Source organism: Rhipicephalus microplus, chromosome 10, assembly GCF_043290135.1.
Source record: "Rhipicephalus microplus isolate Deutch F79 chromosome 10, USDA_Rmic, whole genome shotgun sequence".
Lineage (NCBI taxonomy): Eukaryota > Metazoa > Arthropoda > Arachnida > Ixodida > Ixodidae > Rhipicephalus > Rhipicephalus microplus.
Genome location: NC_134709.1, coordinates 27,171,587 through 27,193,354, shown reverse-complemented (window position 1 = coordinate 27,193,354; position 21,768 = coordinate 27,171,587).

Below are 21,768 nucleotides of genomic sequence, written 5' to 3'. Positions count from 1 at the left end.
TAGAATCTACGGCGACGACAGTAGCGCGCGACATGCCCTGGAATACTGCAGTTGTAGCAGACTGGCCGGTTATCCGGAGTATGCCAAGAGTTAACAGGTGCTCGACGTGGCGAGAAGGGTTGATTTACCGGATAAACTGAAACACGCGACCTGTAGTAGTTGGTGGTTGGACTGTATGAAGGGAGCGGCAGTTGGGCAGGAGGTTGGTGGACGGCTTCTGCATGGGTCAGCGGTGCAGTACCTGATGTTGGGGACGTGGGCGAAGGGAGAGCCTCGGCAACTTGCGTCTGAATAGCACGGCGAAGTGAGTGGTCCAGTGCTGTGGGGGTCTCGTTGATGGTGGTCACAAGAGAGAGATGTCGAGCAACTTCTTCGCGGATGTACTGTTGAACTCGAGGCATCAATACGGTGTAGTCGGCGCCACTTCTTTTGCACTCCAAAGCCGAAATATCTGCTGTTTGCGTATTAGCGCGAGGTGTAGAAATCCGCTGCTTGCGCAGCTCATCAAAACTTTAACAGAGCTGAATCATGGTCATGACGGTCTGTGGGTCTTTGGCCACAAGCATATGAAAAGCATCGTCATCAATGCATTTCATTATATGCTTTATTCTGTCACCCTCACTCTTCCTCGCATCCACTCGGCTAAGGAGGCCGATCACATTCTCAATGTAGCTCGTGAAGCTCTCACCGTTTCGCTGAAATCGTTCCCGCCGGCCAAGCTGAGCGCGAAGCTTGCGCATAGCTGGACGAACGAAAAACGAGGTCACAGTCTCTTTAAAAACCGACCAGGTGGGGATGTCGGCTTGGTGGTTGGTGAACCATTGGTTGGCCAAGTCTATCAGGTAGAAGATGACGTGAGTCAGCTTCACAGGGTCATACCACTTGTTAATTGCACTGGCATGCTCGTACTCTGCCAGCCAGTCCTCGGCATCGTGATCTTCAGTGCCGTTGTAGACTGGTGGGTCACGCAGACGAAGTACACCAGGGCACATGACAGACGGCGACGTGGAAGAGGCTTGTGGGCGATCGAAGCGCTCGGTCATTGCGGAATCAGATGGTAGCTTACGGCTGTAAAGCTCCAGGATGTTACCCAGCACGTTTCCACCAAATTCAATGAGCGAGGTCACGTAAAAAGACTTGTTATTAGTTAAGTAGCGTTAGCCGAAACAAGCTGGTACAAGAAGGAACCCGGCAAGCACGAGCCACACGGACGTCAACGTCTTCTTTCGCGCTGGCACAAAGCTGGCGCCACTAAGCTCCGGCACAATATATATATATATATATATATATATATATATATATATATATATATATATATATATATATATATATATATATATATATATATATATATATATATAGTGGGAGTAATAATTCAATGGGCCAGTTAGTCTTCGTGAAGGTATGGGATATGGCACAACGGGAGCGTTGTCAACAAGGATAAATATATTTATTTCCCAACAGTTTCGGGAGGGGACCTCCCTTCATCAGGGGATGAGTATGTATATATATATATATATATATATATATATATATATATATATATATATAAATATATATATATATATATATATATATATATATATATATATATATATATATATATATATATATATATATATATATTGTCGCGGTACAACGTGAATAAAACACAGATACACCTTGGAACGACGAAATCAGCGTGTCCTCAACAGCTGAGCCACAAGATCGTCTTCTTCGGCCTCGAGAGAAGCTAGAGGCCCACTACCTCGTGCCCACTAAATGCCCCATCATCGTTATCGTCCACATGTAGACACGCGTCATTTGCCTCTCTCTCAAAGAGCATCGCCCCAATGCGCAGTCTGTAATGCAGTTTTTTTTTCTAAAGTAAAGTATCACGCAATCACTCGCTGACGTAAGGTTTCATGCGGACTACGTGAACGAGTTCCGGATGGTGCTGGCGACGCCTTGTACTATACGAACAGTCGGGAACAACTTCGTAAGTGACATCGCTCAGTCGTCGCACAACTAGGTACGGTCCAAAGTATCTTCTTAAGAGTTTTTCTGAAAGTCCTCGTTTTCGTACGGGCGTCGAAACCCATACTTTGTCGCCAGTTTGGTAGACGACTGTTCTGCGGTGAGCATTGTAGCGGCCTGCTTCGTAGTCTTGCTGCTGGCTGATCCGTAAACGTGCAAGTGGCCTAGCTTCTTCTGCGCGTTCCTTAAACGTGTCGGCGTCCGGGACAATGTCGTCGCCTTCGTGCGGTAACATTGCATCTAACATGGTTCGCACTTCCCGTCTATGAACGAGGCTGAGAGGTGTCAAGCGGGTCGTTTCTTGCTTGGCCGTGTTGTATGCAAACGTTATGTAAGGCAAGATTGTATCCCAATTTTTGTGTTCGACGTCTACGTACATCGAAAGCATGTCTTCAATGGTTTTGTTTAGACGCTCTGTCAGCCCGTTCGATTGTGGGTGGTATGCGGTGGTCTTACGATGCGTTGTTCCACTCAGCATCAAAACATGGTCCAAAAGAGCTGCTGTGAATGCGGTTCCTCTGTCTGTGATTACGACGGTTGGTGCACCATGCCTCAGTAGAATATTCTCGATAAAAAATCTTGCCACCTCCGCTGCTGTACCTCTCTGGATAGCCTTTGTCTCGGCATAACGGGTCAAATAATCCGTCGCGACGATAACCCATCGGTTGCCTGCAGTAGAAGTTGGGAGTGGGCCCAAAATGTCCATGCCGATCTGGTGGAATGGAGTCATTGGGACCTGTACGGGTTGCAGGAGGCCTGCTGGTTTAGTTGGCGGTGACTTGCGTCGCTGGCAGTCGAGACAGGTACGAACGTGGTGCTTCACGTCTGTGGTTAGTCTTGGCCAGTAATACCTTTGCTGTACCCTGGCCAACGTTCTTGCGTAACCCAAGTGGCCAGAGGTAACCTCGTTGTGGCATGCTTTCAGTACTTCGGTGCGAAGGACTGCTGGGATGACGAGTAGATAGGCAGATCCCGTCGACAAAAAATTTCTTTTATAGAGTAGTCCACCACGTAAACAAAATGATGACAACGCTCTTGCGAAAACTCTTGGCGCCTTCCGAGATCTGCCATCTAAGTAGGTAATTAATCCAAGCAACTCAGCGTAGTCTCGTTGTTGCTGCGCAATGGTGGTCGTGTCGAGGACACCGAGAAATGATGTTTCCTCTTCCTCGCGTAGGGTTGCCGACTCAATGGGTGAACGGGACAAACAGTCGGCGTCCATATGTCGCTTCCCTGACTTATGTACGACTGCCATATCGAATTCCTGCAGCCTGAGACTCTAACGCGCTAATCGGCCAGTAGGGTCTTTGAGATTAGTTAACCAACACAGTGAGTAGTGGTCGCTAATTACTTTGAAGGGGCGGCCATATAAATACGGACGAAATTTTGTAACCGCCCATACCACGGCGAGACATTCCTTCTCAGTGGTGGAGTAATTAGCCTCAGCGCGTGTTAACGTTCTGCTTGCGCAAGCGATTACCCTTTCTGTGCCCTCTTGCTGCTGCACAAGCACAGCTCCCAGACCAACATTGCTAGCATCGGTGTGAAGCATCGTAGAGGCTCTCTCGTCGAAGTGGGCAAGAACTGGGGGTGTTTTTAGCCGCTGGCAAAGATCGTTAAAAGCAGCTTCCTCTTCGTTATTCCGCTCAAAGGTGACGTCTTCTCTCGTGAGGCGAGTTAGCGGTGATGCTATGCGTGCGAAGTCCGCGATAAATCGTCGGTAATATGCGCAGAGGCCGAGAAAGCGTCTGACAGCCTTTTTATCGGTCGGCATGGGGAACTGTTCTACGGCTGCGATTTTTTCATGATCGGGACGAACACCAGCATGACTGACAACGTGACCAAGAAATCGCAGCTCTTCGTAGCAAAAGTGACATTTCTCAGGCTTCTACGTCAGGCCCGCGGACTGTATGGCTCGTAAGACCACCTCAAGTCTTTCAAGGTGCTCGTCAAACGTCGCGGAAAACACTATGACATCGTCCAGATATACTAAGCATGTTTTCCACTTCAACCCAGAAAGCACGGTATCCATGACTATTTGAAAGGTAGCAGGGGCTGAGCACAAACCGAATGGCAAGACCTTAAATTCATATAACCCATCTGGTGTCACAAAAGCGGTCTTCTCGCGGTCTCTCGGGTCCACCTCGATTTGCCAATATCCACTCCGCAAGTCCATTGAAGAGAAGTATCGAGCATGTCGAAGTCTGTCGAGAGAGTCGTCTATACGCGGTAGTGGAAATACGTCTTTTTTGGTCACCTGATTTAGCTTCCGGTAATCCACACAGAAGCGCAGGCTGCCGTCCTTTTTCTTAACGAGGACTACAGGCGACGCCCAGGGGCTCTGTGAAGGCTGAATGACGTCATCTTCAAGCATTCTGTCTACCTGCTGTTGTATCACTTCACGTTCTTTTGGAGCCACGCGATAAGGGTTCTGGTGGATAGGTCTCGCCGTTTTCTCGGTAATTATTCGATGCCTGGTTAGAGGCGTGCGGCCAACTCTTGATGTTGTCGAAAAGCAGTTTTGAAATTTAGCCAGTAGCTCAAGGAGTCTGCGTCGGTCGTCTTTCGGTAAAGTAATGATAACGTCCAGAACAGGCGCTGAATCAATATTTAGCGACTCGTCGACTACCGCCAAGCAGCCTTCGGCATCTACGACATCGTCGAAGTGAGCGACAGCCGTGCCTTTAGGAAGGTGCCGGCGCTCAGCACTAAAATTGGTCAGCAGCAAGTCCGTGCGTCCAGCCGCAACTCTGACGATACCTCGTGTGACAGAAATACCGGGGTGAAGAGCAGCGAGCTTATTCGGTCAGCCACTCCTTCGGCGTCAAACTGAGCAGCAGCGGCCACAGAAACAAGCGTGCATGACCTCGGAGGGAGAACCACATCGTCATCAGTAAGACGCAGTTGGTTCGGTCGCGCCTCTGGATAATTGGGTGAGCCCGAACTGTTGCAAAACGTAATCAATCTCTCTGGTATGTTGATGACAGCACCATATTCCCGTAAAAAGTCCATGCCAAGAATTACGTCTATGCAGCATGCGGCGATAACGACGAATGATGCAGTGAAAGGAGAACCTCCGATGTCAATTCTTGCGGTACATCTTCCCGAGGGCATCAATAAATGACCTCCTGCTGTTTTATATGAGGGCCCGTCCACGGCGTCTTCACTTTTCTGAGGCTGTCAGCGAGGTCCTGACTGATAATGGAGAAGTCGGCACCAGTGTCGACTAAAGCTGTTACTTTCTGGCCGTCAAGAAGAACACTAAGGCCAGCAGTCACAATTTCATCGTTTTCACGGCTTATCGGCTGTATGACGTCATGCTGTGGGGGCTTATTGTCGTCATCCTTATGGCCTGCAACCTTGAACCCGGAGGTAGCCGCTCTCAGTTTCCCCGCGGCGCGGGCTAGGTGACCTTCTTGTATTAAGGTCCGCGTAGGTGCGGCGGTGCGACAAAGGTGAACGCGCGGGGGACGGAGAGCGGGATCGATATTTCGGACCCGGAGGGTGAGCAGGCATGGCCCTCTCTGCAGTGGTAGAGCCGTGCTCAAAGTGAGAACGGGCTCCATAGAAAGAGATGTCGTCACTGCACGGAGTGTATTCGTCGTTGGCACGTCGACCGTCAAACCAAGGTCGATGAGAACGGAATGAATCACCTCGATGCCAGCAATTACGGGCAATATGTCCTGCACCTCCGCAGTGAAAGCATAGCGGACGTCTGTCCACTGTGCGCCATGCATCTGTTTTCCGGGTTGGTGGACGCGTCGATGCCCATGGGGTGGCTGTGGACGGCTGGTTGTACTGCTGTAGCAAGGGTGGTTGATGCAGTGTCTCCTCTTGCGGTGGATACGAAGGGGCCATCGGATCCTGGTGGCACAGCGTCGGCATAGCGGGTGGTGGACGTCGGAGAGCGGCAGCGTAGCTCATAGGACGCTGCTGAGCATCAGGACTAGCCATAGACAACGCTTGGTGGATTTCGTCACGTACGACTTCAGCGATCGACCCGATGGGATTTTCAGCAACCGGATTCCGCAACGTCTGCAGTTCCTCGCGAACTATCTCCCTAATCAAGTCTCGCAAGCAGCTCTGACTCTCAGACGTCATGGCGATAGCATCGATTGGGACATTGCAGGACATGCGGTCATATTGCCTGCAGCGTTGATGAAGGGCCCGCTCGATAGTCGTAGCCTCCTTAATGAAGTCAACCACGGTACTTGGAGGGTTGCGCAGTAGCCCGGCAAAAAGCTGTTCTTTGACACCGCGCATGAGGTAACTCAACTTTTTATCTTCTGTCATGTGCGGGTTAGCTCGTTGAAAGAGACGAGTCATGTCCTCGGCAAACATTGCAACGGTTTCGTTGGGTTTTTGAACCCGTAGCTTCAATAACTGCTGCGCACGGTCCCTTCTATCGATATTGGCAAAGGTATTGACGAACTTCTGTCGAAAGAAGGGCCAAGCTGACAGATTGCCTTCTCTATTCTCGTACCAAGTACGAGCACCGTCGTCAAGGTAGAAATAGGCACGTGAAAGCTTTTTCTGTTCCGACCACTGATTTACCTTGGCAACACGCTCGTAGTGGTCAAGCCAGTCGTGAACGTCTTCTTGGGCACCGCCACTAAAGCGATCGGGAACGAGGGGTTGAAAGAGGGTCACCTGAGATGGGTGCGTCGGAAAGCTGCCTTGGGGCATCTGTTGCGGGCTTGCGTTGGCCATTGGTTGAGGTGTGCGGTGCCTAGCAGGTTCCGGCGAGTGAGTCTGCTCTGGCGCGAGGCCTCGCAACCGTCGACTGGAGCGATGCACCGGTGTTTCTACAGGTTACAATGCGTCTGGACTCAATGAGCGGCTCCCAGCGGGCGTGTGGAGCATCAGACAGGGTTGCGGCCCAGCACATCCACCAGTGTCGCGGTACAACGCGAATAAAACACAGATACACCTCCTTGGGACGACGAAATCAGCGTGTCCTTAACAGCTGAGCAGCCACAAGATTGTCTTCTTCGGCCTCGAGAGAAGCTAGAGGCCCACTACCTCGTGCCCACTAAATGCCCCATCATGGTTATCGTCCACATGTAGACACGCGTCAGTATATATATATATATATATATATATATATATATATATATATATATATATTGTGAAGAAGAAAGAGCGTCGTTGGCAAGCAACATCGCCACCGCTTGGGTGCTAAGTGCTGGGCTTCGCTCGCTCGGCTCGTGCTGATCATCGCCGGCATCTGCTTGACCGTTGCTCTTGCACGATCGTGTTTCTTCGTAGGACCACCGTCGCAACAGTCGTCAATAAACCCTTTTTCAATTGGTGGAAGGTGCTGACATTCCCCGTCGCCTGAACCTGGGTGCTGCCATTCGCCGTCGCCTGAACCTGGAGCTGCGCAACCGAACGCTACCTCCCATCATGGCTACCAACAAAGCGCAACCTGGCTCTTCCACTCCATCCCCCAGCAACCCCAGCGTTCTTCGTTTGCGAGAGCCCAAGGTCTTTAGCGGAGCTGATGAGACCGACGTGGAAGACTGGTTCGCTAACTATGAACTGGTGAGCGCTAACAACAAGTGGGATGACGCGGACAAATTGACTTACGTCATCTTTTACCTCACTGACGTGGCCGAAATGTGGTATAACAACCACAAAAACGACATCACGACGTGGTCCATCTTTAAAACCTTGTTTGCTGACGCTTTTGGCCGACCCGCAGTCCGCAAGTCCAGAGCCGAACAACGCTTGCGGACTCGCGCACAAAAGCCAACGGAATCTTTCACCATGTACATCGAAGACATTATTGGTCTTTGCAACCGTGTGAACACCACCATGCCCGAGTCGGAGAAGATTCAACACATCCTCAAAGGGATAACTGACGGTGCATATCAGCTGCTCCTGGCCCGTAATCCTGCCACCGTTGCGGAACTTGTCACTTTGTGTCAAAGTTTCGACGAGTTGAGCAAGCAGCGCGCCCTGACTCGCCCATTTTCCTCACACGCCGACTCGCTCTCCAGTCTCACTTCTGTTCCCGACCACTTACCAACCCTGCAAGAGATTAAAGACTTTGTGCGTGAAGAAGTAGCTCGGCAACTGTCGTTGATTACCTTCACGCAGCAGCCGCCGTCCTCTCGCCTGCCCTCACCACTCCGCGACGTTACTGCCGAAGAGGTAGCTCAGGCTGTGCCCGTCGCTGCCTACCAGCAGCCTGTGGCCATGCCTGTTGCCCATGCGCCGGCTATGCAGCCCGTGGCCGCGCCCCTTACGTATGCCCAGGTGGTACGTAGCAGACCCCGCCAGCAGCATTTGCCACCCATGTCTTCAGTCGCTCCCCACTCCGCCCCATTTTCGACACCTTGGGCCGCACCACGAGTCAGCAATTCCTGGCGCACTCCTGACAATCGACCGATCTGCTACGCCTGCGGTACTCCAGGACACGTGGCACGATATTGTCGCCGTCGCTTCCAACCACTCCGCGACGCTACTCGGCCGTTACCGTATGACCCACAGCCCATGCACATACCTGCTCCCTATCCCTCACCGCAGTATGGATGCACTAACTTTCCCGAGTCTCGGTCACACCAGCCTCAAACTCACTCTCCCCGCTCCCCATCTCCTCGCAGGCGATCACTGTCCCCAATGCGTCCTAGACCCGCTTCCTCCAACCGGGAAAACTGAACGCCGCAGTTCCAGAGGCAAGAACTGCGCCGTCGTCGAAATGCTCAAGTCCTCGCACTTCACCAGCTAACGTCGTCGCTATATCTGTCGATGGTGTTTCTACCTTTGCCCTCGTCGACACAGGTGCTGCCGTTTCTGTTATAGCCGCCCAGCTCTGCCGCTCCCTACGCAAAGTGACCACGCCGCTCTCTGGACTATCGCTTCGTACAGCTAGCGCACAACAAGTTCGACTTCTTGGCACCTGTACGGCCCGCATATTCATCCAAGGCTCTATGTACGTTGTCGAGTTCATCGTCCTTTCGGTGTGCTCGCATGACGTTATCCTCGGGTGCGACTTTCTGTCAAATCATCATGCCATCATCGACTGCGCACGCGCTGAAGTTCAATTTTCGCACCTGTGTGACGAACCTTTGCACGAAACCCTTGAGCGGTCGCCAGAACTTGTCGTGCGTGAGGACACTGAAATTCCGCCAGCCTCTCTTGCCGTTGTCCCGGTTTGCTGCGATGACTATAACGATGCTACAGTAATGTTTACACCTTCCGACATTTTCATGAGCCGCAGAGCCGTTTCCTTGCCTTTCGCTACACTCGACGTCACTGCGGGCCGAAGCAATATTTTCGTCCACAACCCCCTTTCTGCACAGCTTACGCTACTTGCCGGCGAATGTCTCGGTCGAGTGGAGTACCTCGATTCCTGTTTATTCCTTAACATGCCAGACGAATCGTGCAGTAGCGCCTCGACCGAACTTCATGCCCTTTCCCCACTGGAGTGCTCATCGAGTGACACCTTCTCGAGTTCCATCGCCGACACCTTAAGTGCCCATGAACGCGCCGAGCTTCTTAATCTCCTCCAGCATTTCGCGAATTCATTCGACGTTTCTCAGCCGCAATTGGGTCGGACTTCTGCAGTGCACCACTACATTGACACCGGTTCGCACCAGCCATTGCGTCAAAGACCGTACCGTGTCTCTGCTGCAGAACGTCACGTCATCAACGACCAGGTCGAAGAGATGCTACGCCGTCGCGTTATTCGACCATCGCACAGTCCTTGGGCATCTCCTGTCGTTCTAGTTCGAAAAAAAGATGGATCGATTCGATTTTGCGTCGACTACCGGCGATTAAACAAGGTGACGCGGAAAGACGTCTATCCGTTACCGCGCATAGACGACGCCCTTGACAGCCTACAAGGAGCCGAATTCTTCTCCTCCTTAGACTTACGATCTGGATACTGGCAGGTTCCTATGGCAGAAGCTGATCGCCAGAAAACTGCGTTCATTACACCAGATGGCCTGTACGAATTTAACGTAATGCCATTTGGTCTTTGTAATGCTCCTGCCACGTTTGAACGGCTCATGGACAACACACTGCGTGGACTGAAGTGGTCTGTGTGTCTATGCTACCTCGACGACATTGTCGTTTTCTCTCCCGATTTTCCTACGCATCTGCTTCGGCTCCAACTGGTTCTGACGTGTTTAACCAACGCTGGGCTCCAACTGAACCTTAAAAAGTGCCGCTTCGCCGCGCGAGAGCTGTCCATCTTAGGGCACATCGTCTCCAAGCATGGTGTTCGACCCGACCCTGCAAAACTGCGAGCTGTCGCTGAGTTCCCGAAACCTACTACACTGAAAGAATTACGCAGTTTTGTCGGACTATGTTCGTACTTCCGGCGCTTCGTGCGAAATTTTGCATCGATCATGTCACCACTGACCAACCTCCTACGCGGTGATGCAGACCTTTCATCCTGGTCTTCTGACTGCGACGTCGCGTTTGCCACGCTCCGTAGTCTGCTAACATCTCCTCCAATTCTTCGGCATTTCGACCCAACAGCTGCAACGGAAGTTCACACAGACGCTAGTGGGGTTGGTCTAGGCGCCGTCCTCGCCCAACGCAAGCCGGGCTACTCCGAATACGTCGTCGCTTATGCGAGTCGCACACTTACTAAAGCTGAGGCCAATTACAGCGTCACTGAAAAAGAGTGCTTGGCGCTAGTGTGGGCGCTTCGCAAGTTCCACCCTTATTTGTACGGTCGCCCATTCGACCTGGTAACGGACCACCATGCACTTTGTTGGCTCGCCACATTGAAAGACCCTTCTGGCCGCCTAGCTCGGTGGGCACTGGAAATCCAGGAGTACGACATTCGTGTCATCTATCGCAGCGGACGCAAGCATTCTGACGCCGACGCCCTGTCGCGTTCGCCTTTACCTCCCGACTCTGCCTGCGGAACCACTGGTATCTCCATCGCATCTCTCGACCTCGACTCCTTTACCAGTGAACAACACAAGGACCCGTGGATCGCTTCTCTTTTTAACTGTCTTTCTGGATCGTCAACCACTGCAGTACCACGATCTCTCCGACGTCAAGCTGCTCATTTCGCCATTCGTGATCGGCTACTACACCGACGCAACTACCCCCCGAAGGTCGTAAGTGGCTCTTGGTTGTACCGCGCAGCTTGCGATCACAAATCTGCGCCTCCTTTCACGACGATCCCCAATGTGGTCATGCCGGAGTTTTCAAAACTTACGAACGCATTCGCCATCACTTCTACTGGCGCGGAATGTATAATTTCGTTCGAAAATTCGTTATGGGCTGTCCTGACTGTCAACGTCGCAAATCACCGCCTTTCCACTCGTCCGGTGCGCTTCAACCGCTTCCGTGCCCTGCCAAACCTTTCGATCGGATCGGAATTGATCTCTATGGCCCTCTACCGACAACATCAGATGAAAATCGGTGGATTATAGTCGCTGTGGACCATTTAACACGCTACGCTGAGACCGCCGCCCTTCCAAGTGCCACTGCGCGGGACGTAGCATCCTTCATCCTTCATCGCTTCATATTACGACATGGTGCACCTCGAGAACTACTAAGCGATCGAGGTCGAGCCTTCCTATCAGAAGTCGTCACGTCTCTGCTTTCTGAATGCCATGTTGTTCATCGCAAGACCACGGCATACCACCCGCAGACTAACGGGCTCACGGAAAGATTTAACCGCACCCTTGGCGATATGCTCGCCATGTATGTGACATCCGATCATACTAACTGGGATCGCATTCTTCCATTCATTACGTTCGCATATAACACCGTGGCACAGTCTACCACTGGATTTTCACCTTTCTTTCTTCTTTATGGACGCGAACCATCCCACACCATCGATACTCTCCTTCCATACCGTCCTGACGCATCCGAATGCCCATCTGTGTCCGAAGCTGCCCGAAATGCGGAAGAGTGCCGTGAACTCGCACGCACCTTTACGTCTCGACAACAACAGCGCCAGAAAGAAAACAACGTCGACTCTTCACAAAGCCCCAGCTATTCCCCGGGATCACTTGTATGGCTGGCTGTTCCTTACCAAACCCCCGGCATTTCCTCAAAACTCGTTCCAAAGTACGAGGGCCCATACCGCGTTTTGGAGCAAACCTCGCCGGTGAATTTTCTCATCGAGCCACTTTCCCCATCTGACGACATGCGCCGGCGTGGACGTGACATCGTCCACGTCGCCCGCCTTAAGCCATATTATAGCCCTATGCCTCCAGACTCTTAGGTCGCCAGGATGGCTCTTTTTCGGCGGGGGCAAATTGTGAAGAAGAAAGAGCGTCGTTGGCAAGCAACATCGCCACCGCTTGGGTACTGGGTGCTGGGGTTCGCTCGCTCGGCTCGTGCTGATCATCGCCGGCATCTGCTTGACCGTTGCTCTTGCACGATCGTGTTTCTTCGTAGGACCACCGTCGCAACAGTCGTCAATAAACCCTTTTTCAATATATATATATATATATATATATATATATATATATATATATATATATATATATATATTGCTACGGTATGAGCTGGGCTGTAGTATGTGCCGGGGAGGTAGAAGAAGAAGACGACGTTGTCTGGTGTGGCCTGAGGACTCCATCTTGACCGCGACTTCCGAACTTCGTCCTCACCCTGTAAATAAATCCGCCTATCCTTTAATTCAACCGTAACAGTTTTGTGGTGGAGGTGCGGGGTACATCTTCGTTCGGGTCGTAATAGGTGTTGGCTGGCTGATGGGGGTAACTGAAGCGGTCTTCGTACCTCGGCAGCGGATAGTTATTGCGCTGTGACTTCGGTGGTGAGGGTGGCCTGTAGTTGCAGTCATCGTTGCCTGCTGCGGCAATTGACACGGAAGGGCGAGAGGAAGGCGGTGCGGGTGTAGGCTCGTACGGCGTCAGGCGAGCGTGTCGAGTGAGCTTTTCTCGAATGATCTGGCGTATTGTCGACGCGAGATCAAGCGGCGTGTATTTGTCAACACTTGCCACGGTGGTTACATTGGGTAGGCGACCGAACTTGGGGGTGATACGTCGCATCTTCAGGGTCTCGAATGTGCGACAGTGGCTTATGACGTCGGTCACCGTAGCAAGGCTGTCTTTGCTGATGAGGAACTGATACACGTCCTCGGCAATGCCCTTCAACAGATGGCCAACTTTGTCTTCCTCTGACATAGAAGGGTTGACAATCTTGCAGCGCTTCAAGATTGCTTCGACATAGGTCGTGCACGTCTCTCCTGGGATCTGAGCTCTCTGCAGTAACGTTTGCCCCGCCTGCTTTCTCATAGCTACGAAGTCTCCGAAGCACGCTCTTATTTCGGAAACCAAGCGATCCCATGATGTGAGGGCATCTTCGTGGTTCTCGTACCACACGAGTGTTGTGTCCGTTAAGAAAAATACTACATTGGTCAGCTGGGTCGCCGCATTCCACTGGTAGTATTTGCTCACCCGTTTGTACTGTGTGAGCCAGGCATCTACGTCCTCGCCAGATTCGCCACCGAATGTGCGAGGCACTATCAGATCCTGACGCAACCAGGGACCAGCCGCACGCGAACCTGGTACTAGCGGTGCTGCTGGCACTGGTAGAAGGTCTGCAGCTGCGGGGATCAGGTTTCCTTCTTCGCCATGAGACATCTCAGCTGCCAGTGGTAACGGGTGTAGTCCAGCAAGGCGGCGGCTTCGTCATAGATCAGGCGCTTGAAGCATCGTGTTGTTTGGTTGATTACCCCGCACCTCCACCACGTCGCACCAGACAACGTCGTCTGTAGTATGTGCCCCGGCACATACTACAGCCCGGCTCATACCGTAGCAATATATATATATATATATATATATATATATATATATATATATATATATATATATATATATATATATATATATATATATATATATATATATATATATATTGAAGCGCTTCAATTAAAAATAGCGTTTCAAGCCACCAATTCTTTCGTTAAACTGAATGAGACATTTTGTGGACACTTGATTTGGTTTTGGTTAACTCGGTACAGGGGGGGGGAGAGAGAAAATTTTATTGCGGAAAGGCAGGGAGGTTAACCAGAAAACATATCCGGTTTGCTACCCTGCACTGGGGAAAGGGTAAGGGGAAAGGGAGGAAGAGAAGCACAAACACACATACACACACTCGCACACAGTAGTGTCACAGTCGTTCTACGAGGCGGGTCGCTCGCAGAAACTTCATCAGCGCCTTCGTTGCTTTCTGGCGTGAAGCTCGATCTTTCCGACATTCCAAGATTGACTGCTCAGAAAATGGCTGGTCGTCGAGGCGAGCAAACACTGCTGAGAGGGACTGTCGCTGAGAGCTGTACTGGGGGCACTGACATAAAATATGTTACATTGTTTCGTCATTGTCGCAATGGTCGCATGTAGCGCTGTCTCTCATTCCGATGCGGCAGGCAAAAGCGTTCGTGAAAGACACCCCAAGCCACATACGGCAGAGAAGGGTCGTCTCGGATCGGGGTAGGCCAGATGGAATAGTAAGTCGTAGGCATGGGTCCAGGCGGTGAAGACGGGTGTGGAGAAAACCGGGCGTATTCCGCATAGACCTTGCGACATCCTGCGCAAGCGTATTAATCTTTGCTGCTGCGTCGCTTCTTGATAGTGGAATGGGTTCCATCACTCCATTTTCGTGAGCATTCTTAGCTGCATTGTCGGCATGCTCGTTACCGATGATGCCGCAATGGCCTGGTAACCACTGAAAAGATATGTCATGTCCTTCGTCTATTAGGTGATGGTACAGTTGTCGTATTTCGAGCGCCAATTGATCTTGAGGTCCACGACGTAGAGTATTGTGTAGACATTGGAGAGCTGGTTTCGAATCAGTAAAAATGCTCCATTTTTGTGGTGTCTCTTGGTCAATCCTGCGGAGTGCGCTGCGGAGTGCCGCGAGCTCCACGGCTGTCGATGTCGTCTTGTGTGACGTTCTGAACTGGATGGTTTCGGCTCTTGCTGGGAAGATCACAGCTCCTGCAGATCCTCCAACAGTTGTCGAGCCATCCGTGTAAAGTTTGACATGATCTTTGTATTCTTCGTGTAGCATGAGTAGAATCATCTGCTTTAAAGCTGGCGCCGAGAGCTCCGCCTTCTTGCGAATCCCCGGCACTGTCAAGCGCAGTTTTGGTCGGTCCAAGCACCAAGGAGGTGTTAGTATCCGTTCCGGAGGTGTGTAGACTGTTGGAAGGCACTCACGGAAAGTCAATACTCTCTTACAGAAGGAGGCACTCGGTCGATCTTCTGGAAGCGAAGCTAGGTGGTGGGCAGGGGCGCGAGCAAGGTGTCTAATATGAGCTCTAAGCACCTCCAAAGTAATGTGCACTGTGGCCGGATGATCTTTGGCGATTGCGATGGTTTCCGCTGTTGATGTACAGCGTGGTAATCCAAGACAAACTCTGAGTGCCTGGCCCTGGGCGTTTTCTATTGTGCGTATACTGCTTTTGCAAGCGTTCGTCAGAACCGGCAAGCTATACCGCAGGTACCCCAGAAACAGCGTTTTGTACAAATGCAACATCGCGTGCACTGATGTGCCCCACGTTTTGCCTCCGAGGAACTTGAAAAGTTGTGCGATGGCCGTTAGGCGCTTCTTTAGAGTGGCCACATGGGGACTCCAGCAGAGATTTCGATCGATCGTGACCCCCAAAAACCTGTGGGTCCTGGCGTAGCAGACACTGTGTCCATTGATGGCGATGGGATATGACGTCATTGCCTTCCGCGTGAACGCGACCAGCGCCGATTTCTCAGGATAAATCTCGAGGCCTTGTTCTCTAAGGTACGCCGATATTGAATTCGCTGCTTTCTGGAGTCTCGCACGTACCTGAGGACGTGTTACACCTGATGTCCAGGCACAAATATCATCTGCATAGAGAGATATCTGCACGGAATCTGGTATGCGTTCAACGAGACCGATCAGAACCAGGTTGAACAGTGTGGGGCTCAATACACCACCTTGAGGAACACCACGGTGTGTATAATGTTCAGAAGTCGGCCCATCATCAGTTTGCATAAACAATGATCTCATATGTAGGTAGCATTGGATCCAGCGGTACACTCGCCCACCCAAACCAACTGACTCGAGGGCGTCAAGTATGGCTTCGTGAGAAACATTGTCATATGCTCCTTTGACATCTAAAAATAGTGCGACAGATAACCGTCTGCTCATTTTCTGGTGTTGTACGTAGGTCACCAGGTCAATGACATTGTCAATGGAGCTCCGAAGACGACGAAAACCGGCCATGGCGTCTGGATATATTCTATGGCGTTCTAGGAACCACTCGAGTCTGGCAAGGATCATTCGCTCCATCAGCTTCCCTACGCAACTAGCCAGCGCTATTGGGCGGTATGATGTCAGCTCTAGAGGCGATTTTCCAGGTTTGAGAAGTGCAACCAACCGGCTTGTTTTCCACTCTCTGGGGACCGTTCCATCTCTCCAAGACTCATTGAATACTTCCAGCAAAGCACTTCGTGCTCGATCACCGAGATTGCATAATAGGCGGTATGATATGCCATCCGGCCCAGGCGATGACAATCGATTGCATGAAGCAAGAGCCACATTCAGTTCTTCCATTGAAAAAGGCAGGTCCAGGTGCGGGTCAAGGGAATGTGGCGTGTAATGAGCAGTAAGGGCTTCTGTGCAATTTGGTGGGCCCGCAATCTTCCTACAAAAATCTTCCGCTACCTCGATATCCCTTCTATTTTGGAAAAGGGCCAAGGCTTTAAACGGAAAACGTTGTTGGGGAAATGTGCGTAGGCCTCGCACGGTTCGCCATATTTGAGAAAGCGGTTTGCGAGGGTCTAGACTCGCGCAAAATTTCGCCCACCGTTGAAACTCCAGTTTGTCTATACGACGCTGGATCTTCTTTTGCATGCGCCTGGCCATCCGTAGATCTTGAATGGATTTTGTGCGTCGATATCTACGCTCCGCACGCCGACGAGTCGCACGGAGTCGCTCTAACTCCATGTCCGTTTCTGAGGGCCTTGAAGAATATGCCAGCGTGCGCATCGCACTCTGCGCTGCTTGTTTGATCGCTTGCTCAATGTCAGAGGTTAAGCCTTTTTCACAAGCGTGTTCAATGTTGGTTTTGAATGCTGAAAGATCGATCTTCCGTACGGTTTTCGGCGGGTGGTCGCTAGCAAAGCCTTCGATGGTGAGATAACTGGGGATGTGATCGCTACCATGTGTCTCGATGTCTAAAAACCACTTAACGCTTGTGGCGAAGCGACGTGACACGAACGTCAAGTCCAAACAGCTGCTGTACGTTGATCCTCGCAGAAATGTAGGGCTCCCATCATTAAGTAGAGACAGTTCATGAGTCGATACAAATGAAGCCAGCCTCCGGCCCGTGGTATTGACTTTTGAACTTCCCCAGATTGGGTGGTGGGCGTTGAAGTCTCCTATAATTATCCACGGATCCGGGACGCTCGAAAGAATGTCATCCAGTCTTTGGCAATCAAAACGGGCTGAGGGAGATAAGTAGACACCTATTAATGTGAAGGTGAGGGTTTTCTGCTTCACAGTCAGGCAAACATATTGGTTCTCATCATGAGGCGACACAGGTTGAATGATGTAGGTAAGCTCCCGACGAATATACACAATGACCTTGCTGCTTTCGTTTCGGGTTTTGGACGGGATTGATTCGTAGCCAGATAGCCTGATCGGGTTTGATAATTTCGGTTCACATATTACGATGATTGGGAAAAGGTTAGAAAACACGTACTGACGAAAATCGGAAATCCGTGATCTAAGTCCTCTTGCGTTCCACTGGATGACTGATGCTTCTCTGACGTCTTTGCGGAACGATTGTTGATCTTCTGCCATGACTCTACGTGAGGGAGGCGAGGACTGGGCTAAGCGCGTCCAACACCTGTAACCCGCTTCGAGCGGTTGGAGTTCCCAGGCTTCTTAGTATGTCTGCCATGACAGCGACGAGGGATCGTAACATCGGGATGATCTGTCGATCGACCCTTGACACATCCTCAACGGAAGTAGACTCGGTGGAAGGTGTAGGGCGGCGAGGCCTCGCAGGAGGCTCCTTTGCAGGCTGTGTACGCGGAAGCGTAGGCCACTCATCCGCAGCTGTGAGCTTCTCCACTTCTTTTCGCTTCGTGCTTACTACTTCACTCGTGCTCGGAGGAAATGGGTTATGCGCAACACTCTGTCCTCCACGCCTCCGTCGGCGACTACGTCGCCGCCGTACCCTTTCAGCAGCCTCTCTGTGGGTTGAATTGTCCCTAACCATTTGTTTGATAATGGCGATTTCCTTCTTAATCCGAGGGCATTCCTTGGATGCAGCATCATGCGGACCATCACAGTTTCTGCACTTCAGACTTGTTGCCCGACATGCGTCTGCAGTGTGCGGCTCAGCGCATCGGGGGCATACTGTGGTGTTTGTACATACACTCTTGATGTGACCAATTTTCATGCAGTTATGGCACTGGAGTGGTTTAGGGACAAATGGTCGAACAGGATGTCGGAAGTGTCCCACTTTGACATGCGACGGAATGGAATCTCCTTTGAACATTATCTTTACACATCGGGTGTTTCCGAGGCGAAGTACATTCGCGATGAGAACTCCTTCGTTCGCTGGTTTTATGAGAGTTGGGAGGTCCGAGTTTGCTATGGCCAAATCAATGTCGTAGATTACTCCCGCCGTGCAGGCACCGTCCATTGGAATAACCGGTCGTACTTTGATGCCTCCCAAATCTGATACTCTGCGAAGCTTGTCTATGGCGCTGGCAGTCATTGTGTCCACAGCTAGAATATTCTTCCGCGTGTTCACCCGGATATCCTTAATGTCGTTTGGTGCTACCCCCTCAAAGTACATAGAGAGAGCTTGCCTGTTTACTGCTCGAAGGCTAATGGTGGAGTCCTCGGGCATGAAGAGGATGGTGTGCGGCCAGCATTCTCCTTTTGACTGAGACGTTAATGTCCCTGCTGGTGAAGACGACTTGATACTTCTTCTTTTGGCCTTCCTGCTTCTCACGGTCTCGAAGTCGTCATCCGACGAGTCGTCGCCAGTGGCCGAGTACAGTTCCGTGTCCTCGCTGGTGCTCGAACAGGTGCTTCGTTTCCGCGACGAGCTTGCCAAAAGTGGTCTATGGTCGGACATAGCCGCAGAAGGCTCCACGTCCACAGCCATGATGCAGTGACTATCACCGTTGGCCTCACTGGTTCTGGGCCAGGCGCGCTGATTTACCGAGGAGCTCGCCATAGCAGACCTCTGGCTGGGCGGACCAGTGGATGACTCCGCGTCCGTCGCCTTGGGGCAGGGAGCAGCGTCTCCCGTAGAAAGCGAAAAACTTGATAACAATGCTCGGAGCCGAAAGCAGAAGCGTTCTATGAAGAGACACTTCGTCGTCGTCGACCAAACTCGGTACATTTAATTATATGGTGTAGCGGCATGCGGAAAGCTACTGTGGCATCATATTTGCTCAGCGTAAATGTGCCGAAATCGAGATTGCAGCCTTCGTAACCGACCGACACCTCCAGCGATTAGGGGCGGCGGGAACAACAGGCGGTGGCGCATCCAATCTGAGGTATGCGACAGGAAACAATTTTACCAGTGGCGTCATCTGGTAAACGCTATCTAAAGTTATTCATTTTCGTGTGACGCAGTTTAATTGGATGAAGGTGTTCCGCAATGTTTTCGTTGGCTCGCAATCAGTAACGTTTGGGGCGTTCTGTGGATGTACGAAACAGACCATTAAAAATTTTCTATCACATTTCTCGGCAAAACGTTTATTGTTAGAGCAACACAGATAACGAAACACGTGTTGTCATTCCGAGTAAAAGCATTGGACTCTATGGTCTTTTCAGGGAGAATCGGCTTAACTTGTTTAATACGGGACTTTCATTGAATCGGGTTTTGTTAATTCAAGCTTTAACTGTACACACATGATGTCGTAACAAGCGAAATTAATCATAAGATATTCGCTGCTTCTGAAGGAGTCAGCAATTCTACTAAATGTGCGCGCACAGCATGAATTCCTTGTTACTGAACAACGTGTAACTTAGATCTTACTTTCCCGAATTTCTCAGTGATACGCCTCCACAGAACGTATACATTACTGACACATGCTTCTGTTGTTCATCAGTACAATAATTCAATGCTACCTAGATAGCACCACCTGCATAAAAAGAACAAGACTTCGCAGAAGATGCAGCCCTACCGCATCTATCGCAAGAAAAACGGTTTCTGGAGAACTTTGAGTACGCAGCTTGAAGACATTTACTTATGCATTGGGTCTAGCTTGCGTTTCAGAGTAGTGGTATTTTTCTGACTGATGGTCATTGTACGTGGAAGCATTGCCTTCCATTTGTTTCTGGGCAGAGTGCGACAAGTCAAGGAGCAGTTTAGGGTGGCCGAGTGTGTGTTCGTTAGCAGCTAACGCTTCGCACTCACAAGCAAGAGGTCAGACGTTCGATTCCACGCCTGAGACATTTTTGAATTACTTTTATTTTTTACGTTTCGATATATGGCTACGTACACATATACGGTGATTGACACCGACGCCCACGCAGACTAACCACTATGAAGCAGCACTGCTCGACACAAGTTCCCGAGATAGAAGGAACAGCTGTAGCTTTCTGAAGCAGGACTAGATGGCAGAAGAAAGGCGGCGAAGTGATACTCATGATAGTCATGATCTGCCACTGGAGATCAATGGCACTGGTGTTTCGTTGACTAGTTTCAATTTTACATTCGGCGACGTTGATCAAGAGGAACTTTATATATAGGCTGCGACCATAACTGAATTAAGTTGCAGTACCCATGGGGCAAACCGGCGAATAGGAAACAAAAGTTTAGAAACCGCTTTCTGTCAGCCATTACCTACAAGTGCGTCACTTTAGACTTCGAACATAAAGGAGGCCTAGGTCAACTTTGTGAATAAAAGAAATATGGGAATCCAAAAAAAAAGAGCAATGGGAAGGCCTTCTGTTCTGGGGAGTCCAAGAAGGAGCACATCAGGCCTTCTGTTCTAGCTAATCGTCAACATCGCTATGTTCTCAAAAGTCTCATTCTCATAGAGCGCAGGCAGCTTGGTTAGATTATCAGGAGCCGACAAGTCTTGTGCAGGCTGTAACAAAGCGCAAGGTTGCTCAGACTGACTCATGAATGCTCGAAGAGGCTACGCCATCAGGAATCAAAGTTTTTGTAATGAACCAGCGCGTTAGCAGCTGCAGTACTTCACGAAACTCGTTTATCCCAAGAATGTCATGCGTTAGACAGCTTCGGCGGTGGCGGCTGTCAGCCCACTTGGAGATAACAATACGTAAACGACGTCAACGTTCGTTACACCCGTATAAACATAATTACACTGTATTAAGTGTCATAAATGAACATCAATATCTAGGGTTAACGATATTTGATGACCTTACATCGACTAATCACACAAACAACATAACAGCGACTGCGCTAAAACGACTCTTTTTCATCTGACGCTACCTTAGATTAGCTCCTATAGATAGCTAACTCTTGGTTTATAACGCATTCATCAGATCAATACTAGAATACGCAAACATCCTATGGTTTCCTTTTTCTAAACAAAACATCTGTTCACTTGAAGGCATACAGAGAAATGTAAGAAAGTTCATTTTTAACAAATACGGGCTCCATGTTTCAACTATTGGGTTGATGGAAAGTGCTAGTATACATTCCCTCCAACGCCGAGCCAAAATAGCTAGACTTAAATTAATGTACTCATTTATTCATAATAAAGTGAATATTAATGTTAATCACCTCAGAACAAGTTTGCAGACATTACCTACATGGCATAACCACAC